At 56.5% G+C, this 20,052-nt stretch overlaps 1 protein-coding gene across 7 annotated transcripts in view; it reads left to right on the top strand.

Moving 5' to 3' along the window:
- The first annotated feature begins 1,079 nt into the window (after window positions 1–1,079).
- Window positions 1,080–20,052, top strand: part of PRKCD (protein kinase C delta) — a 36,300-nt gene continuing 17,327 nt past the window's right edge. For 2 of the 7 annotated variants that reach the window (XM_044933821.2, XM_044933817.2), the window contains exons 1-2: window positions 6,776–6,978; window positions 10,448–10,560. The gene's annotated coding sequence lies outside the window, so the exon portion shown is untranslated. The other 5 variants (XM_006050257.4, XM_006050255.4, XM_044933818.2 and 2 more) reach the window with 4 other exon arrangements.

Raw genomic sequence — 20,052 nt, 5'->3', positions numbered from 1 at the left:
AGCAGAGGCCCTCCTCAGTTAGAGACAGGAATCTAGAGGAGGACCTCTTGCATGGGGTCTTGTTAGATGGTTAAGAGCTTAATGGAATGGCATTTTAAAAGCAAAGCACAACCTGAGCAGTGGCCTTGAGGAGGAGTGGGGTGGGGGGGGGGTCAGGGCGGTGAGTTGGCAGGGCTGTCCTGGCGCCCCAGTGCCTCTCAGATTCCTGGAGGAGTCAGAATGGAAGGTGCTGGCTGTGCAGGCACCTTGCTCAGGCTCTGCTGGTCCAACTGGCCTAACCACTTCTCTCCAGGCACTGCTCATTGCCCCTGCTTACAGCCCTGCCAAGCGTTGCTGGCAATCCCTGTGTGAAGCTTGGTCAGGAGCCTGGGATCCCTCATCCTGGTACCAAGGTAAAATGAACGAGGGGTCTTGAGCCCCAGACTGCTCTGCCACCTCCACACAGCCACCTTCTCCAGGAAGCCTGCCCTGATTGTGCTTTCCAGTAAGACAATTTTTAAGATGCAATGACAGTGTGGACTGTAGGTCTGAGGAGATGAAATTATCAGTGCAATAACGACAAATTTCTACTTATCTCTGTAAACTTGTCTTTGTTTTCCTTAACTTGCTCTATTTTTCATCAGAACAGCCAATGTGTGTCATTCATTTCTCTTCTAGGTTTCTGTGACTCTCCGTCCCTGTTTGGCATCCCCCATCCAGCCCCCTGTCCTCCCAGCCAGGGCGCTGGTTGAGGTGCCTTGGACAACACTCTCGCCCAGGCTCTCGGTTACGCCATCCATAAAATGGGCGTGCCCGAGTCTCTGACTCCGGGACCGCGCCAGCAGCTAAGGGCGAGAGGGCGCCGCCGCGGCCCAGAAGGCGGCGCCACTCCAGCCTCCAGGCGCCGGCCCGATCCGGGAATAGAGCCGGGTCTCTTATAGCCGGGCCTGAGTCACGTGACGGGGCGGACGCCTCTGCCCGCGGCTGAGAAAGGCCTCCCGGGGGCCCGGCGGGGCGGGGCCCGGTGCGCGGTAGACGCGCCTGCGGGGGCGTGTGCGCGGCGGCCGCTGCTGGGGGCGAAACTGTTGGGGTGGGGTAGGGGTGTGCCTGGCGGTCGATCTGCACCCTGTCGGCTTAGGGCCGCTCCTACCCGCGGTCCCTGTTTCCCAACCGCCAAACCGGGCTTGGTGAGCTGCCCGCTGCGGAGGGAGACTGAGGCAGGTGAGCAAGCCAGGGAGCTGATGGAGCCCGCGGCCCTTCACGCCCTGTGGGTGACGGAACACCCTACCACCCCCGACTCCTCAAGTGTCAGAGCCTACAGTGAGACCTGGCAGATCTTAGCAGCCCGGGGTACTGCTGTGTGCGGGTGAGAGGTAGGGGTGGTGCTGGAAACTGGGAGTTCCTCTGGGTCTCCTTGCCAGGGAATATCTATTACTTTGTGACTGCCCCTGACAACACCACCCACCCACGCCCCTTTGGTGGGCCGAGGGGTAGAGGAGGCGGAAGAGCAGGGGTTGTGCGGTGGTCAGAGCAGGACCGGGGTAGTCCAGGGGCTGCTTACCCTGTAAGAACCCTAGGAAAGCTCTGTGCCCTGAACTCCCAGAAAGCACCTTCCCCTTGTCTCCTCCAAGTATTTCTGAAGTTCCACCCAAACACAGATGTATTGAGGACAGGAGTTGTGAACCATTAGCTGGCCTCACTAACTCTTTCCCAGTTAACACCAGTATGGATTGAGCTCTGCTCCCAGAGTACCCCACAAGCTTGATCTTGTCCAACTTCTCAGCCACCCACCAGGCCAGTATTACTGTTATTGTGCCCATTCCACAGTTGAGAAAGCTGAGGCACAGTTAAGACATAGGATGTAAACTTGGCCTCTCCAGGTCCCTAATCTGGCACTTCCTGCCATTTGGTACTACCCTCAAGGCCTCTGCCCTTACTACCCAGTGTCTGAGGCAGAAATCCAAGCCCACCATCATTTCAGTGACCTGAGGCACTGCTACATGTTGGACTATGTTCCAAGTGCCCTTCTCACTTGCACTAGACCCAGCAGGATCCATCCAGGTTCTGCCATCCCTAGGAGTTGCTCAGGAGCACCATCTCTGCTAGCCTGGCCTTCTTAACCCTGAAACATGAGCCCCACTCTCCCTTGGCCAGCCTAGTGCTCTGGGTGTGATGGGGGTGGTGCTGGCAGCCAAAGCCTCAGGGAGAGGGATGGTGATACAGAGAAGCAGAAACAGAGAGGGATCAGAGGCAGAGAGGCTAAATCAAGGACCAACTCTTGGCAGGGCTCAAGTGAGGGACTCCTTCCTGCCGGCTCAGGTGGACAGTCCGCCCCCAGAGATTGAGGGATGTCCAGGTCCTTTCCACGTTGCTTGGCTGAGTCCTGGACTTCCTGTGGAGGGGTCTGAGGGCCTCCAGGGTTCGTGGCCTCTGTGGCGTAGTGGTTGCAGAGGTCAGGCTGCCCCTCCTCTGGTCTAACCCTCCGGGAGCCTTCATGGGGACAGGGTGGATGCTGGGGGTGGGAGTCTAGTGGCTGGCTGCTCAGTGCTGCCTCTGATGGGCCCGTTTCCTTGGCTGCAAACCTAGAGAGGGAAGAAGGGAAAGTACCACTTCTGGGTGGCTGCTGTGGACCCAGCTATGCTTGGGGATTTATGCCCCATGTCATGACAGGCTATCGAGGACTCTTCCAAGGCTGACAACCTGTGACTTGGCAAATTGACCTTACCTGGGCCATGGCCAAGGTGAGCTGAGCCTCACCAGGTGTCCACCCTGGCTGAGGCTCCACGCACATCATCTCACACAACACTTAGCCCCCAAAGTGGTGGTTTGTCATCAGCCCATTTCACAGGTGAGAACCTAGGATCAGAGAGGTGTGGTCACCTGCTCAGAGTCATACAGTTAACATGTGACACAGCCCAGGCTTGCTCCCAAGCCTCAGCAGGCCCTACTAAGGTCAGTACCATTCAGTTTGTAGGGGCATAAAAGCAAGCTTATCTGGACCGTGCCCTTGCACATCCAGTGTGGCACCAAAGGGAAACTCCAACGTGCAGAGCCACTCCAGCCCAGCTTGGCCTGGATTCCCTGTGTCCTAGATCCCAGCGCCTGTCTCTAGATGGGAGCCCACCTGCATCCCGTCTCTGCTTTGACCACAGTGTGACCTGCATAGCCTTAGCCCCTCCACCTTCTCTGAGGACATCTTGCCTTCTCTTGGCATCTCCAGGGGAGAAAGGTTGGCTGAGGCCAGTGTATGCTTGCAGCCCCGGAGTTCTCGAGTCTGCATAATCCTGAGGGCAAGGAAAGTGCTTCCTGATGTCTACTTTATAAATCCTTGTTCCTACAACGCTAACCCTGCTCTAAAGTAGTGGTTCTCAACAAAGGGTGGTTTTGCCCCCTAGGGGTCATTTGACTGTATCTGGAGACATTTTTTTTTATGTTATTTTATTGAAGGATAGTTGATTTACAATGTTGTGTTAATTTCTGCTGTACAGCGAAGTGATTCAGTTTACATATATATAAACTACATATATACATACATGTATGTATGTATATTCTTTTTCATATTCTTTTCCATCATGGTTTATCACAGGACATTGAATATAGTTCCCTGTGCTATATACCTTGTTGTTTATCCATCCTGTATATAATACTTTGCACCTGCTAATCCCAAACTCCCAGTCCATCCTTCCCTCATCTCCCTTCCCCCTCAGCAACCACAAATCTGTTCTCTATGTCTGTGAATCTGTTTCTCTTTTGTAGATAGCTTCATTTTTGCCATATTTTAGATTTCCTTGTGTAAGTGGTATCATATGGTATTTATTTTTCTCTTTCTGACTCACTTCACTTAGTGTGATAATCTCTAGGTCCATCTCCATGTTGCTGCAGTGGTATTATTTCATTCTTTTTTATGGCTGAGTAGTACTCTATATGTGGGTTTTCCTGGTGGCTCAGTGGTAAAGAACCTGCCTGCCAGTGCAAGACACGTGGGTTCGATCCCTGGGTTGGGAAGTTTCCCTGGAGAAGGAAATGGTAACCCACTCCAGTATTCTTGCCTGGGAAATCCCATGGACAGAAGAGCTGGGCTGGCTACAGTCCTTGGGGTCGCAAAAGAGTTGGACATGACTTAGCAACTAAGCAGCAATGATATTCCATAAGTACCACATCTTTTTTGTCCCTTCATCTGTTGACAGACAGGTTGTTTCCATGTCTTGGCTATTTTGAATAGTACTGATCTGAACATAGGGATGCGTGTGTCTTTTCACATTATAGTTTTATCTGGGTATATGCCCAGGAGTGGGATTGCTTGGTCATATAGCAGCTTTATTTCATTTTTAGTTTAGCTTTTTTTTTTTTTTTTTTTGAGGAACCTCCATACTGTTTTCCATAGTGGCCGCACCAATTTACATTTCCACCAACAGTGTAGGAGGGTTCCCTTTTTTGGAGACATTTTTAGTGGGTAGAGGCCAGGGATGCTGCTAAACATCCTCCAGTGCAGAGAACAGCTCCTGCAGCAAAGAATGATCTGACCCAAAGGTTAGCATCACTGAGACTGAGAACCCCTGATGTAAAACATGGACTTTGGAGCCTGGCAGACCTTGGTTTGAATCTCATTTCTGCCATTTACTAGCTATGTCTCCTTGGGCAAGTGGATTTGAGACTCAGTTTACTCATCACCAAAAGTGGCACTAATAGTGGCCTTCACTGTAAAGGGTCTTAAGGTCTGATCAGGTTGCCCAGATTCAGTACCCAGCACAGGACCTGTCACTGGGGCAGCTCCATCAGTGATGGCCATTATTCTTCTTTCCCATTTTCCAAGGTGAACCTCAGGGTGTGGGAGCAAAGGTCTGGTGGCTGGACCTAGAAATCTCCAAGTGGTGGCCCTCATTGCCCTCCTTCCAGTGGTCCCTGGCACCAGCTGGGCCTATTGTTGACAATGAGGGAGAGGCTCAGCTGGCCACTGTGGACCTGGAGGGAGGAGCCAGAGAGGAAACTTGATTCCAGGTGAGCAAAAGTCACCTGAAACTCATCTTGCTCACCCTTTCTTCAGCTCAAGCCCAACTAAGCCATGGGGTGGGGGTGGGGACTAGGACACAGAACACACTAATGAATAGAGTCCTTTAGCTCAAGAAGTCCCATGGATTCACAGCTGGACATCAGGGAGGAGTAGCATTTGAATGGACACAACCAAGACAGGTAGAGATTTGGGAGTGGGTAGGAAATGACATTTAGGCCCAGGGAACAGTGTGTACAAAAAATTGGTTGTAGGCAGTAAGGCATAAGATTTCTTTCCTAAATGATGGTCCAGTGTGACCTGAAGGGTCCATCTTGGTGGACAGAGCCAACCCCAGTGGGGTAAGGGACAGGCATCAGAGTTGGGAACTTAGACATTAAGCAGTTTTCAAACTAGGTCTTCTTTGTGGAATGTAGGGTAGCATGCATCCCCATCCCACCATGTGTGGGAAAAATCATTGTATCAATAGTATTCTTCTTTCCAGCTCAGACACACCCCTGCCACACACACACACACACACACACACACACACACACACACACACACTTTCAGATTCCCATCTTGGCCAGGGCTCTGCATCCCTGGAGGTGTCATTAGACAACCCCTCCCCCGCCATCCCCACAGCCCTGTAACCCAGAAGGTCTGGACCCTTCTTCCCACCCATCTTCCCCAACCTAGGCAGCTCTTCTGGCCCTATCCAGCCCTTCTCTTCTCCTCAGCCACTATATCCCATCCATTTCCTCCACAAGCCCATTCCATTCTAATAGCTGCCAGCACTCGCTCCTTGAGAAGACTAATGTCCTGGCCATGGCCTGTTTTGGCCATGGGCCCCTTGATCAGCTCAGGCCTCCTCGGGGATTGTCTCCCATTTTCATCCCTTATGCCTCAGCTGGAAAGAGCTGTCCAGACTGTCCGCATGACCTCTAGGTGGTCCCCCAGGAGGATAGGTCTGGAACTGGAACCCTCTTCTTTTCCTCTGGAAACTGACATTTCTTTGGAGTATGGAATCGTTATGGAATGGTTTTCTGATACTTGGGGCAAAGGAATGGATTCCCTGGGCCTTTCTCTCTCTCCAGACTTGAAGCCCAGAGGGTACTCAGTGAATGAATGAATGAGTTATGCCAGATAATCAAGTTCTAAGTCTAGAAAGGAAGCTCAGGAGCCTCCCAGAGGCTATGGGGAACTCTGAAAAGCAGGGGCAGGGGGGAGGAATATTCATGGATCAGGGTAGGAGTCGCTCTCAGAATCGCTTGACCAGCACCGGTGGACCGACTAGAGCCTCCTGCCCTGGAGTCTTCCCATTCGTCTCCGGGCACAGAGTCGGGACTAGCCGGCCTGGCGGCGGGCACCGAGCCCGGCTGCGTCCGCACTCCAGCCAACAGGAAGAGAAAGAGCGAAGGCCCGGCGAGGAGGGCCAGCTGGCGGGCAGGGAGTCCCGGGCGCCAGCGCTGGGAACTGGGGAACCCCCGCCGTCGCCTCCCGGGCTCCGAGTGCGGGGCGTAGGGTGGGGAAAGGGCCCCCGGGGCCTCCGCGCCCTCAGTAAAATGAGGCCCCTTCTGAGGGCCCGTTCGTGCCCTAAGTGGGGCGAGGGGTGCTCGGGCCGGCGGAGAGGCCCAGACACTGAGTGGCGGGCCTGGGGAAGCCGAGCTGCTGGACCCCCGGGGGTGGCCGGCGGAGGCGGGGCCTCGGAGGGGCGGGCCCAGGGCGGGGGCGGGCCGAGACTGGGGCCGGCACCTGGGTGAGGTCGCGCCGCCCCGCCCCCTTGCACTTCCGTGTGCCGCTGCGCGGGAGCGGGAGGCGGCGGACCTGGGATCTCTTGAGCGACCCCCGGCGTTCGCCCGCCGCGCCGAGGCCCGGGTGGTAACTCACCGGCCGCCGGGCCCGTCCAGGTCTGGCGCGCACCGACCCCTCTCCGCGAGCGCTCCCGGGAGCCGCGCCGCGAGCCGGACCCCAGCCACCGCGACCCCTGGCGCCTGGCCCTGCGCCCGGAGGTGAGTGCGTGCCGGGCCGTAAGATCGGGCCGTAGGATCGGGCGGCCCCGAGGGCGCGCCGCTCCTCCCCCTCCCCGCTCCGGTTCCCGTTTCCGAAACTAAGAAACTGAGCTGCGGCCGGCGAAAGTCCCGCCGAGCTCCGAGACCCGTCGGTGCCTCCGTAACCCTGTCGGTCAGTCTGGCCCTTTGTCCAGCGGTGGAGGCCGAGGGGCTCTCATCCGTCTGCTCTCGGCCCCTCTCTACTCGTGTCTCCAGCGCCTCTGAGGGTCCTCTCGTCTGTTCCAAATTTCTCGAGCTCTCTGTCCGTCCATCCGTCCCCACTCCCTCAGTGTTCCCCGCCCGCCTCTCCCTGGTCCCCATCTGTCTGCCCTTTGCCCTCCTGGCTCCCCATCACCCCATCCGACCCTGCCTCCGGTCACCCTCTAGATCCTGTCCTCTGGGAGCTGCGCCCCCGGCCCACGCTCGCCGCCCCCTGCCTGTCGGCCGCCTCTCTTTTTTTTACCACGGGGCTGAGACCAGGCTATCCACTGGGCCTCGCCTCCCGCCCCTGGGACCCTGCCCGGCCCAGCCGCCGCGGCGCCTCCTCTTCGCTTGCTCTCTTCTTTCCTTCTCTGTGTGTTTCTCCCCATCTGTCTCCGGGCTGGGCGTGGCTCCAGTCTCCACCATCCCCCCGCTGCCGTTCCCTGCGCCCCCTCCTCTGGTGGTCCCTTCCCAATCCAGATGCTTCCCCTGTAGGGGCCCAGCCAGGAGAGAGGAAGGGGTGGAGGAGAAGAGAGGTGAAGAGTCAGGCGATAGAAGTGCCCCACTTCCCCAACTCCCCTGTTTGTCCTTGTCAGGGAGGGGAGAGCCCACTGAGCCCCCCACTTGAACCCGGTGAGAAGGATTTGGTGTGAGTAGATTTGGAGTAGTGACATTCCTTTCTCTTCTGGCCCCTACACTATGCGCCTGGACCTTGTCTTCTTGTGCTCAGTTGCCTGTACCTATCACGTAGGTATGTTGTATATCTGTGTCTCCTTGTGTGTTCTTTGCCCCCAGGTCTGGGACTTGCCCCATGTGTCCTTTTAAACATGTGTGACTTGCCTGTGTGTATGTGTGTATGTTTGTTTGGGTGTCCTGAAGCTCTTCGTGCTCTTTGCAGCTATGTATGGACTGTTTTTTGTCACCAGACTCCCCTCTATGTGTTGGGATGTGTGCCCATGTGCCTGGAGGGTCCTGTGTTGCACGCTGGGTATGTCATAGTGACCCACATATAGCCATCAGTGTTAGTGTCAGCCCCCCAGGCTCGTGTGTGTGTGTGCACGCGCACGCACTTACATGTTCTCTGCACTGAGCTGCTGTGACCAGGCTGACCTGGTCACTGAGGGAGGTGACTGGTCCCTTGGGTTTCCTCGTTCCTGCTGTGGCCTGAGCTGGGGTGTGGTGGACAAGCCAATAGAGGGCAGTTGTGCTTGTGTGTGTGTGTGTGTGTGAGAGAGAGAGAGAGAGAGAGAGATGTGGAGGTGTTTGGACAGTTGTATTTGGCTGTAGGGTGGTATAAGGGATCTGGCGTGTGACAGGAGTTTGGCTGGGGGCGAGGCTAAGCGAATGACTGGTGGGAGACTCACACTGTGACTATATGAAATTGTGCGGATGTGTGCTTGGGGAGTCACTGTGATTGTGGGGAACCGAGAGTGCTTGGGCGTGGGTGTCAGTAGCAGAAGGAGGTGCAACAAGGTGTATGTTGCCTGTGCCCTGGGGCGGCAGTGCTGAGAGGGAAGGTAAGAGCCCTTGTGTGTGTGCGTGCACGCACGTGTGTATGTACATGTGGGAGGTCATGAGGTTGTGGATGTGCGTGTGACACACTCAAGCCCAGTGCTGGCTCCTGGGAAGATGGGGAAAACCCTCCATTTCTCACCTTCCTCCACTCTCTCAAGTTCACAGACACCCTAAGTCACAGTGTTGTGAGCAAGACCTTGGGCTTGACCCAAGAAAGATTTAAGCTTAAATACTCACTGTGCCTTTTAAGAACAAGAGCCGGGAACTAGGCCTCTCTAAGGCGGTTTTCTTATTTATCTGCAGAGTGGACAAAGTTGTGAGGACCAGAGGTCCTCCAGCCTTGGTCCATAGTGAAAGCTCAGCAGATGCTAAATCTTGTTTGGTGAACACTTACCTGCCCTCAAGTGTTGTCATCATCATCATTGTTGTTTAGTCACTAAGTCATGTCCGACTCTTGCGACCCCATAGACTGTAGCCCTCCAGTCGCCTCTGTCCATGGGATTTCCCAATCAAGAAAACTGGAGTGGGTTGCCATTTCCTTCTCCAGGGGAATCTCCCCCCACCCGGGGATTGAACCTGTGTCTCCTGCATTAGCAGGTTGATTCTTTAAAACTGAGCCACCAGGGAAGCCCCTCCGAACTGTATGGTCCCCATTCTCCTGGGAGCTGGAGCTGCTAAAAGCCCAGATAGCCCCAACCCAACTTCCTGCCTGTGATGTAGCTCTTGCCCCCTCCCATCCGCTTGGAGGGAAGATGGCTGACAGAGACCCTACCTGCATCCAGCCCTGTTGAGGCCAGCCCACATGATACCCTCCACCAGTCTCAGCAGCAGAAATGGTGCTGGTGGAGGTGATTTGGAGTTGTGACCGCAGGGCACTGACACCGTTTAGCTGGCACAGCTAATTGGAGTTTAAAATTAGAAATAACTTGAAGTGCAGACAAAATGATAAAACTCGAGGGTGCCTCGGTCCCAAGGGAGTGGTGATGGGGGTCTTCAGTGGGAGGAGGGGCTCGCATCTGGGAAAGAGAATCTTTGGTGGAGACCTGGCCTGGCCTGCAGAGAAAGTGCTTAGACCTTTCAGCCAGGAGACCTGGGGTATCTTGCTGCCTTTGCTGTTACTTCCTTCTAGGATCTCTCTGGGCCTCTGTTTTTAAAGCTGTATAATGGGCACAACAGTAATGAGAGAATCATCTGAACTAGAAGGTACAAAACAAAGAATGAAAAAGTGTCATTGTTCGTTTGGCACTCCAGTGAGTTCAGTACAGCAGCTGGCACACCACATCATTGGAACCTCACAACCACTTAAGACATTGCCCCACTTCAGAGATGAGACAAACTGAGGCTCAGAGGAATTGCCCCAGGCCATAAAGCAGTGGTCCCTGATTGAACCGTAGGCCTCCAAGCCCACAGGGCAGGCTCTTGAAGATGAGAGGATTGGGGACAGCTTTTTTGCTGTGTCTGTAACCCGGAAATGCTCCAAGGGCTAAGACATAGTCTTCCGACCCCTAGCATGGAGTAGACACATAGCCGGTGCCCTGGAAAAGATGGCCCCAATACCCCACTTCACAGAATAGACAGCCAGGCCCAAAGAGGCCAAGGTCTCAGAACCAGACGAGGCTGACCCAGGCTTGTGTCGGCCATGCTGGGGCTGACAGATGGGGAAAGCCTGTTCGGTGGTGCCTGCCGGCTCAGCTGTTTTCTCTTGCTCTTGCAGATCTGCCGGGGACTGGCCCAGGTGAGGGCACAGGCCTACTTCTGGTGGTGCTTGTGTGGCGGTGGTGGCCGCGGCAGCCAGGACTAGAGGCTACGGGGATCTGGGAGCCTCAGGTAAGACTGGGTCCTTTTAGGCAGGTGGACAGATGGACAGTGTACAGGGATGGCCTTCCACTTTGGGCTTCTCCCCTTCTGCCCTGGGCCTGGAGTCGGTATGGGGTTGTGGAAGTGGGGGGTGGCACGCACACAGAGTCCTTAGTCTGTGTGTGGGGTCTGGGTGCCCAGGGAGGGTAGCAGTTCACTCTGGCCCCGAAAGCTCCCTGCCGGGAAGTGGCTTCTGGCCCAGGGAAGGCTTTGGCCTTGAAGCTCAGAGACCTGGGGCCACCGGTGATTGGGTGCCAAGAGTGGTGACACTGTGCTGGTCGGTCAGAGAGGAGGTGTTGTTTGAGCCGGAGTGAGAGCGGATGTATCTGCTTTTCCATGGCCCCTTTCTCTGCCTCAGGCTGTCCTCATCATCACACAGGGAAACTGAAGTTTGCCCTGGGCCTTCTAGGGGTTGGACACAAGGTCTCCCAGCTCCTGGCACAACCAAACTCTCTTCCACATCCCCAGTTCACCCTGTTTCCCTGGCCTTTCTGGGGCCAGAGGAGAGACCTGAAGTCTCTGTCTGCAGCCCCCAGATTCAGGATGTGCTGGAAGTCTCTGTGGAATGCTGGGGAAGGCTGTACTCTATCAGGTGCCTTATAAAGCTCAAAGTTCCCTCCTTTGGGTCACACTTGCCCCCTTCCACCTGCATTACAGTACAGAAGTGAAAGTTACCCTTTGGGTGTCCAGAGTCCAGTGAACAGGATCCTTGGGGGCACTGGGGGCTTCTGAGGGTGGCAAAGATGTTCTTTCCTTCAGAGTCCTCCCAGATCAACCCCTCAGTCCCACCCCCTTGGCTCTGGCACCTACAGATCTTGAGGGTGAAAAGACGGTGGGGGCTGGGGTCCCCCTTGGAGGGAGGGCAGGACATCAGGGCCCTGGCTCCTGGAGTGGGAGTGGGGGCTAAACAAGGGTAGGGTCTATGCTGGGTCTTCTGTTTATTCAACCTTTCCTCAAACTTGGTGGGAAGGGAGTAATGTGTCCTTGGTTGGCTGGGGAACTCGGCTATGTGAGGTCAGGGGGCCATTCCCGCCCACCACTGAGCCTCATTCCCTAAGAAGTCCAATTAATTAACCTTGAAGCCAGCCTACTTTCTGCTCTCAGAGGTCACCTACCTCACCAGCATAGGCATATAAACACACACAGGGATACAGAAGCTGAGCTGCACTCTGCCCCCATACCTGCAAACCCACGAGTGCCTGCACACGCACCACACATGCGCACACACGTACACAGGTGTTCACATGCACTCACTGGCAGGCACGCTCAAACACGCACACAGACGCTCACCCGCTCACCCAGTCATCCGTGCACTCAGACGCCTGCCCACACATACCACACTGTGCCCATTCTGGGTCAGGAAGGGGTGGGGGCGGCGGTCCTTGGTCAGCGTCACAGCTCAGCCTGAATCTGGCACTGAAGGTGAGGTTTGAGGTGTAACTGTGACCACAGGCACTCCAGGGGACAGCGCCACCCTTGGAGGTGAGCTTTGCCCAGACATTTACCAGTTATGCCGCTTGGGCCAGGCCCCCAGGCTGACCGGGCTTGATGTTGCGGGGGGAGGGGGGATGAGTGCGGGGGAGGAGCCATGTCAGCTGTGCCGTTTGTGGCTGCTGCCACAGAGGAGGAAGTGGGCTGTCTGTGGTCATGGGCCCAAGGTGCTCACAGGCGGGTGGGCGATTCTATCAGCTTGTCCGTGCCCTGCAGTGTCCACGCCTGGTACAGGCAGAGTTGCTGGGCCCCGGGGACTGGGAGGCAGGCAGGGGACTTCTCCCGGGGCAGTCTGTGCACTTTCCAAGGTCCGGGCCCAAGGAGAAACCATCTGAGGTGTTTCCGGAGGCCCACTTCCTCTGGGCTGCCCAGGAAGTGGTTTTAAAGTGGGACTGACCAGCTCTCCATCTGCGGCTCGCTCCGCCCCAGCCTGGCCCCCAAGGGGAACAGTGTCTGGACAGTGGGTTAGGTCGACCGATCAGGCTTTCCACGGCCACTGCTGGCCAGCCCAGGATGGAGAGTCAAGGAGGGGAATGGGGGTGCTGAGGCCACGGAGTGCCCCGCAGCCACCATGACCCCAGCTCCTCCTTTCCTCCAAGCTGTAAGCCGAGGCTCAGAGCACAGGCTCTGGCAGGAAGGGCACCTTGTGTGTGAGAGATGCTGGGCTGCATCTGTGGGATTAGGCAGCTCTAAGCAGCTGTATGAATGGACCTGGGCAAGTGGCTTTGACTCCCAGTGACTCAGTGTCCCCCTCTGACACCTCAGACCACAACAGCATCCACCTTTACTGGGTTGTGCTGGAAACAACAGATGATGTATGCAAAGTAGCCAGCACTGTGCCTGGCACGCTGTTCATGTTTAAGGAGTAGCAGTGGTTTAGTCGCCAAGTTGTGTCCGGTTCTTTGCAACCCCACGGATGGTAGCCTGCCAGGCTCCTCTGTCCATGGGATTTCCCAGGCAAGAATACTGGGGTGGGTTGTCATTTCCTTCTCCATGAAGAAGTGGAAACTGTAGTTATATAAAGCACGCAGCTCCCGGTTCGTGGTAACTGTTTGAAGAACAGCAAGTGGTACTGATGATGGGATTATTATCGGCTGATGGCCTGGGCACAGGCCCAGTATCACAGGGCCAAGTGGCTGTGGAGCCTGACTGAGAAGCCACCGATTCTGCCTCCAGTGGTAACGCTGCAGGATGGGGAGGGTTCTGTTGTTTCAATCTGTTCTGGGTCCTCCAAGGAGAAGAACTCCAGGGTGGAGCAGCTGTGCCCACTCAACGGCCGAGCCCTCTCCTGCTCTTCTCCCCCTCACTCCCTTTCAAAAGGAGAAAAACAGATCTCCTGACAAATGGATGCAGGGAAGGGAAAGGCAGGCACAGCTGCCTGCTGCCCCCACAGGCCTCCCCCAGACCTCTCCCCTGCTCTGGCCCCCTGCGGGACATGGGGTTTGGAAAAGCTGAGGCTGCTGGTGTGGGAGTTGCTGCTGAGCCCTGCTGCCAGCCTATCTCCACTTGGGACTCTTGAAGTCGGTCTTTGGGCTGGGGAAGGAGGCGAACATGGGGGCTGATGGAGCCTGGAGGGGTGGGGAGAGCTGGAGATCCCCTCACACACATTCATGCACACATCCTCACCAGGTGGCAGCTGGTGGCAGGACCCTGCCTGTCCCAGGGACACGCAGAAGGTCAGCCCTGTGAGGGGGTTGCTGAGGTTCCGCTTTCGCTAGCGAGTGGTAAGGGGCTGGGGGCCTCAGGTGTTGAGTGGTAATGATGACATTGCAGTAGGCAGAGGCCAGAAGCCTGGAGGGTGGAGAGGGGCAGGGGCCTGGGCTGGGAGTGTAAGTAAGGGTCTCCTGAAGGTTTAGGAGCAAGACTGCTGCAGGCGTTGACAGATCTGACTTCAAATCCTTGCTTGATATTTACTAGCTGTGTACTGAAGCCAGGGACTAGGCTGCTTGAAGGCTCAGTCATCCCATCTGTGAAATGGGCAGATCCAGGAGTGTGCATCAGAGACCTGAATGATGAGAAAGAGCCAGTATGTGTTTTGGGAGAGGAGCAGGAAGACGAAACAGTGAGTTCGGAGGCTCCTGAGCAGAAAGGAATGTGGATGTTTAGGGGACCAAAAGTGGTTTGCCGGGGTTGGGGCTGAGGAGCAGGGTGGGGTATGGCCAGGAGGTCAGGGAAAGGGGTCTGGGAAAAACCGGGGCCTTGAACAAGGGGTGACAAGATCTGCTGTACTATCTTAGGCGATCTCTCTAGTCACTGGGGCAGAGGGACCTTGGATGTTAGAGCAGAGGCTGGAGGGCAGTGAGCAGGCTGGTGCAGGCCTGGGGAAGGCGATGGTGCTGGGATGAGGTGGTGATGGAGAGAAGAGAGGACTTCAGGACAGATAGGAGGCAAAAGTGATAGCCTTGCTGTAGGGGGAGGAAGGGGAGGGTGGAAACGACCCCCAGGTGTCTGACCTGAGTGCTCTTGCTGCTAGGAGACCAGGGCACTTGTATGGGGAAGGTGTTTGGACGTATTTGAGCACCTCCAGAGCATGGTGGAGTTGGGGATATTACAGTTCAGGAGGGTCTGGGCTGAAAGCAGAGACTTGAGACGTAGCACGTAAAGCCGGGACTGAGGGGAGGAGAGAGTTCAGCAGGCCTTTGGTGGGCAAGTCCAAGAGGCCCTGGTTATAGGACTGGGATGCCTGTCCCTCGAAGGTCCCTGCCAAGGTGCCCGTGAGGGCAGGCTTGTGGTGGCTGAGCCGCTGTTTTCACAACAGCCCCGGAAGCTTTGGATCATGTCTGTGGCTGTGTTGGGTAAACAGGCGCACTGGAGTAGCCAGTCGCCGAGGCCCGGGGCTGGAACAGGACAGGCCAAGGCCCGTGTCCACTAGGGGGGCTGGGATGCGGGGGTCGGGGAGACAGGAGGAGAATTGCAGGGTCGTTCAGTGTCAGAGCCGGAGAAAGCTGAGAGGTGTCCATTGTCAAGACAGGGAGACTGGGGTCCTGAGAGACAGTAGTTAGCCTGGGGTCTGCTAGTGGACTCAGCTACCTTTGCCCAGCCTGGTCTCTTCTCAGAGCAGCAGAGCAGGGGATCACGGGGCTGTGTGGCTCTAGAGAACCCCTTTCCCCACTGATCCAAGGAAGTTTGGAGGCCCCTGCGACTATAGGACAGCTGGAAAGGGGCGGTGGGGCAGGTGGGGCAAGGACCTGGTGCGAGGATGACAGGGCTGACAAGGATGCCGCCACAGCTCTCACACTCAGCACCACCTCCCGGGCAGGCCACGATCATGCCCTTCACAGACAGTGCCAGAGCGCCTGGACCAAGGTCACAGGGCGCCCAGGGCAGACATGACCTGAACTAAACTTGCCCAGCCTAACCCAGCCCACACCCAGCCTCTGCTCTCCACTTCCTCTGTTCAGTGCCCGCCATGGGATGGCACACCACAGTCCTGCCTCGCTCCAGCTTGCTCCCCATCACTAAAGTGGGGAGGCATCCTCGGGGCCCTGCTCGCCTCCTGGTGCTCTGCTGTGCTTAGTCGCTCAGTTGTGTCCAACTCTTTAGGATCCCATGGACTGCAGCCCACCAGGCTCCTCTATGTGTGGAATTCTCCAGGCAAGAATACTGGAGTGGGTTGCCATGCCCTTCTCCAGGGGATCTTCCAAACCCAGGGATGGGACTCAGGTCTCCCACATTTCAGGCGGATTCTTTACCATCTGAGCCACCAGGGAAGAGATGAAGGCAAAAGCCTTAGATGGCCATCTCTCCTTCTGAACACAAAGGCTACTGTCGACAACCAGGAAAACCACAGGGACTCTAGGAAGAGGTGCACTGAGAGAGGGCTGGGGAGTGGTCTCTGGGGGCTGGCAGAGGAGCCATTCCCTCCATCTAGCACTGGCCCTTGTCTCCCTCAAAGCCAGACACGCAGTTCTGGGGCTGGAAACAGAGTCCCCTCTCTGTCGCTCTGGGGACCACCCCATTGAGTTCATGGTTTTGGGTGAATTACCCACTATCTCCTTGTCAGTTTCTTCCCAGTGAGTCTAGAGGTCCTGAATGGGGTGCCTGCACAGCTGCTCCACCTACACAGGAGCACCGGCCCTTCTTCTGTGCACCAGGCCTGTATCTGCACCTGTGACCTCCAGCCTGTTTCCAGCCTCCAAGGACCTCCCCTCTTAGAAGGAGGAAGGCTACCCAGGGAGGAGCCTGACCGGCCCACTCCTTCCTCTGTGCACTTTGGACTTCGCCCGGGGCGGGAGGGACTTTCTCCACCTCCCTCAGCGGGGGAAACCCAGCCCGCCTGACATCCAGGCCCTTCCCTCCCCTGTCCCCTGCCACTGGGCCCCAGCGGCTGCAGCAGAAAAAGCCACGTTGGGACTTTCTGGTGGCCGCCCCTCGTCAGGCACGTGTGGGTCCTTCCCGGCTTGTGAGTTGACCTCTGCCTGCCTGGAGCGCCTCCGTTCCCGTGTGTACCTTGTGTGTATGCAGATCTCTCTGTGCTGGTGAATGAGGGTGTGAATGTCCCATGTGATCTGTGTGGGCCTGGTGTCTGTCAACACGTGAGAGCCGCTGCAGAGGGGTGTGTTTCTCAGTGTTTGTGCTACTCAGTTGTCATAGGAGTGTGTGAGGGCCTATGGTTACAGCTGTGCCCGTGTGAGGGTGAGGGTGTGTTCACTGCAAGCAGGGCTCCCCACATGTAACGCTGTGTTTGCTTTGGTGGGTGTGCCCATGTGTGCACATGTGACGTTATTCCGAGAAAGGCCCAGACATACCCCCCAGCCCGGCTCCTCACAGAGGCCCCCTTGTTCTCAGTCTGGCTGTGAAGGGGCTCTTATTCCTCCCTCAGGGGTACCTGGGGCCCTCCCTCTGGCTGAACCCAGGGCCTCCCCAATCCTAGGGCCAGCTGAGTGACTCAGGCCTGTACCACCCAGGTCCTATGCGCCATACATGCCGGCAGGGGTGAGCATGAGCCAGTACCAGCCAGTGTCCCAAGACCTGCCCCTCTAACCCTTCCAGACCCTCTGGCTAGGTGGCCCTGTGTCACACTGGGCGTCTTCCCCGTTGAGGCCCTTCCTGACGTCCTCCCACCAACAGGCCCCTTTGGCCCCCATTCCACCCCAGCCCCTCTCACTGCCTGAGCGGTGGTCATGTCCTTCTCTATAATGACATGCTTGTTTGCATGTCCTCTGTCAGGCTGCCCCATGGGCCTGGTGTGTCTTGTCACTGTGGTGCCCACTGGCTGGGTCTGAGGAGGGCTGAGGGTGACCTGGGCCAGGCTGGGTGTTGGAGCCCTAGAGCCAACGTGCAATCATGTGCAGAATCTTGTGTCCCTAGGCACGGGTGTTCCTACGGGGGAAAGCCAGGTCTTTCGTTGGTTCTGAGGGAATGACAATGGCAAAAAATTGAGTTGTGCTGCCCCAGCCTCTCCTCTGATTCTTGTCCGCGGGCCAGTTTGACCTGCAGTGGAGGCGTTTAGTGTCCCCAGGACAGTCAGATGTGTGGCCGGAGCTGGGAAGGCTGAGCTCCAGGCAGACGCCCAGGTCCTCCGCTGAGTGTGATCCCAGACACCTGCCTGGGGAACCTGCCAGGGCCTGTGAGGTAGAGGAGCTGCTGACCTCTTGGAAAGCGGGGAAGAAAGGACTGGACTTCAGAGCGATCTTTAAGGATATGTAGGAATTCAGGGGGACATTCTGGCTGAGGGAACAGTGTGTGCAAAAGCACAGGGGAACTGCAGATGGAGGCACGTGTTCACAGAGTAGCCAGTGGGTAAGATTTGAGGTGGCGAGCAGGCCAGGGCCAGGCTGAGAGGCGGGCCTTCTCCAGGAGGTTCCAAGCTGTGAGAAGAATGGAACAGGGAGGGACCGGGAGTGGTGACAGTCAGGAAGGGTCACTGGGGAAGAGGAGGACAGTCCACAGTGATTGGAGTCTCAGCTGGGGGATAAGGTGCTAGTCCTGACCTGGAGTGGGGGGAACATGTCTCCTGCTCTGGGCCTTGCCCACGACCTGGGACCGTGGCTGGTCCTCCTCCCAGGATGTGGGGGCTGGGGACACAGGCACAAGGGGAAGGCCCTTGGAAGATCTTTGCTAGCCCTTCCCTCCCCCACCTCCTTTTCTTGCTGAGCCCATTTCCTGGGTTGTGAAACCCCTGTGGCCTCTTTAACTTGCTTCCGTCTGGGAAGGCCATCTGGGGAAGCCAGCCTCCCAGCTGAACTGCTGCCTGCCTGCCCGCCTGCCTGCCCGCCTGCCTGCCTGCCTGCCTGCCCGCCTGCCTGCCTGCCTGCCTGCCTGCCTGCCCTGCCTGGCAGCTTCTGCCACGCCCAGCCCCCTTACCCTGTTGTAACCCTACTGGGGCCAACCCTGCTCCCTGCTGCCATCACACTGTCTCTCTCGTTCCTTCCCTTCCATTACCTGGGCTTCCTGGTCCTCCTCCCTCCAGTCACCCCTTGGGCCTGATGTGGCCTGGACTTTGCGCGCCCCCCAGGCAGGGTTTGCACCCCCAGAGGTCCTAGGCCGACACTGCCCCACTTCGCTTTGCTGCTGCCACCACCCGCCTTGACTGTCAGCAGCGGTGCCTTTTGTGGGTAGGTGGCAGGGGCCGCCCTGAGCTGGGCAGGTGTGTGTTGGGAGGGAGGGTGGCATGGGAAGGGAGTATTCCTTACTCCTCAGGGGTCCGTTCAAGGGAGCCAGAGCCTAGGCTCACCAGAGCCTCATCTGATCCTGCTCACCCTTGCTTTGCTTGACCTCAGCCTGCCTCCTCTTGTTCCCCTGGCTGACTTGTAGAGGGACTTTCCCTTTATGTTTTCACACTATCCCCCAAAAGTCTGCCCGAGGCCTCTCTTCTCGGGCTCTGCTTTGGCCCTCGGTCCAGCAGGCACCCCGCTGTGGCCTGTGAAGCAGAACCAAATGCTGGGGAAGGACTAGGGTGGAAGGGAACCAGCTGAATCTAGAGACCAGGGAACCTTAATGACAGGACCCCGTCCTCAGTTTCCCCCTGTGTATAAAGAGGAGATGGACAGGTCACTTTCTGAAGGCCCAGCTCTTGGGAGGTATTTTGGCTTGATGGGTTTTATTTTTTACCTCTAACAAAATGGTTACACGTGGTTGTTGTAGAAAAAGAAAGCTCATCCTTGTTCCTGAGAACGCCCCTCGGGCTGTGTTCCTATTCTCCCCCTTTACTTACGGGAACACACTCACCCTCACACACACACACAGGAAATGTATAATGTGCACGATCGTCCTCTGTGCACCAGTAACTTCGGCTGGCGCAGTCACTCTGGTCACCTTGAGGTTGGCCTTGCCCACTGCCCCTGACAGGCTAGGAGCAGGTTTCCACCTCCCTGGAGGAGGCAGGCTGCCTGCTCTGGCCTGGCCTGGTACCACCTTTCCTTACCTGTGGGCTGCAGTCTAGGGCAGGGTGGGGAGTAGGGCCAGCAAGCCCTCATCCCCTGAGGCTGGGATCCAGTTAGGTCTTCCCCAGGTTTTGAGAACTGGAGTCTGGCCCAAGTGTGTGGGGTGGGAGAAGTAGTAGCAGTTCAGGAGTCTGTACCCACCTTCTTTGTACAGTAGTAGGGGGTTCCCCAAGGTAAGGCCTGGAGGGGGTTGGGTGGTCAAGCATAGGAGACTTACCTTCTGGTCCCCTCACCCCCTTCTTGTTTTCTCTACCCTCACGGATGTGTTTCTGTACACTGCTCCCAGCACATTTATCTATCTCTACCTTTGTCCCCTCTTGCCCCTCATCTCCTCTTCCTGACATGGCAGTCCAGGAAGAACGTAGGCTGCAACATCAGATAGGCCTGGATTCAGATCCTTCTTCTAGCACTTATTAGCAGTGTGATCTTGGGCAAATCACTTAGTCTCTCTGAGCCTGTTTCTTCATCAGTAAATTACGCACCTCTGGAATCTATACAAGGATAAAGTGAGTTAATTCCATTAGAAGCTTAATCTGTTGTGTGTTGGCCTCAGAGAGGGATGAATTTTTTTTTTAATTCTAATTAA

This window comes from Bubalus bubalis, chromosome 21 (assembly GCF_019923935.1).
Source record: "Bubalus bubalis isolate 160015118507 breed Murrah chromosome 21, NDDB_SH_1, whole genome shotgun sequence".
Taxonomy (NCBI): Eukaryota; Metazoa; Chordata; class Mammalia; order Artiodactyla; family Bovidae; genus Bubalus; species Bubalus bubalis.
Note: the sequence above shows the minus strand (reverse complement) of the source record. Positions and strands in the feature narration are given on the sequence as shown.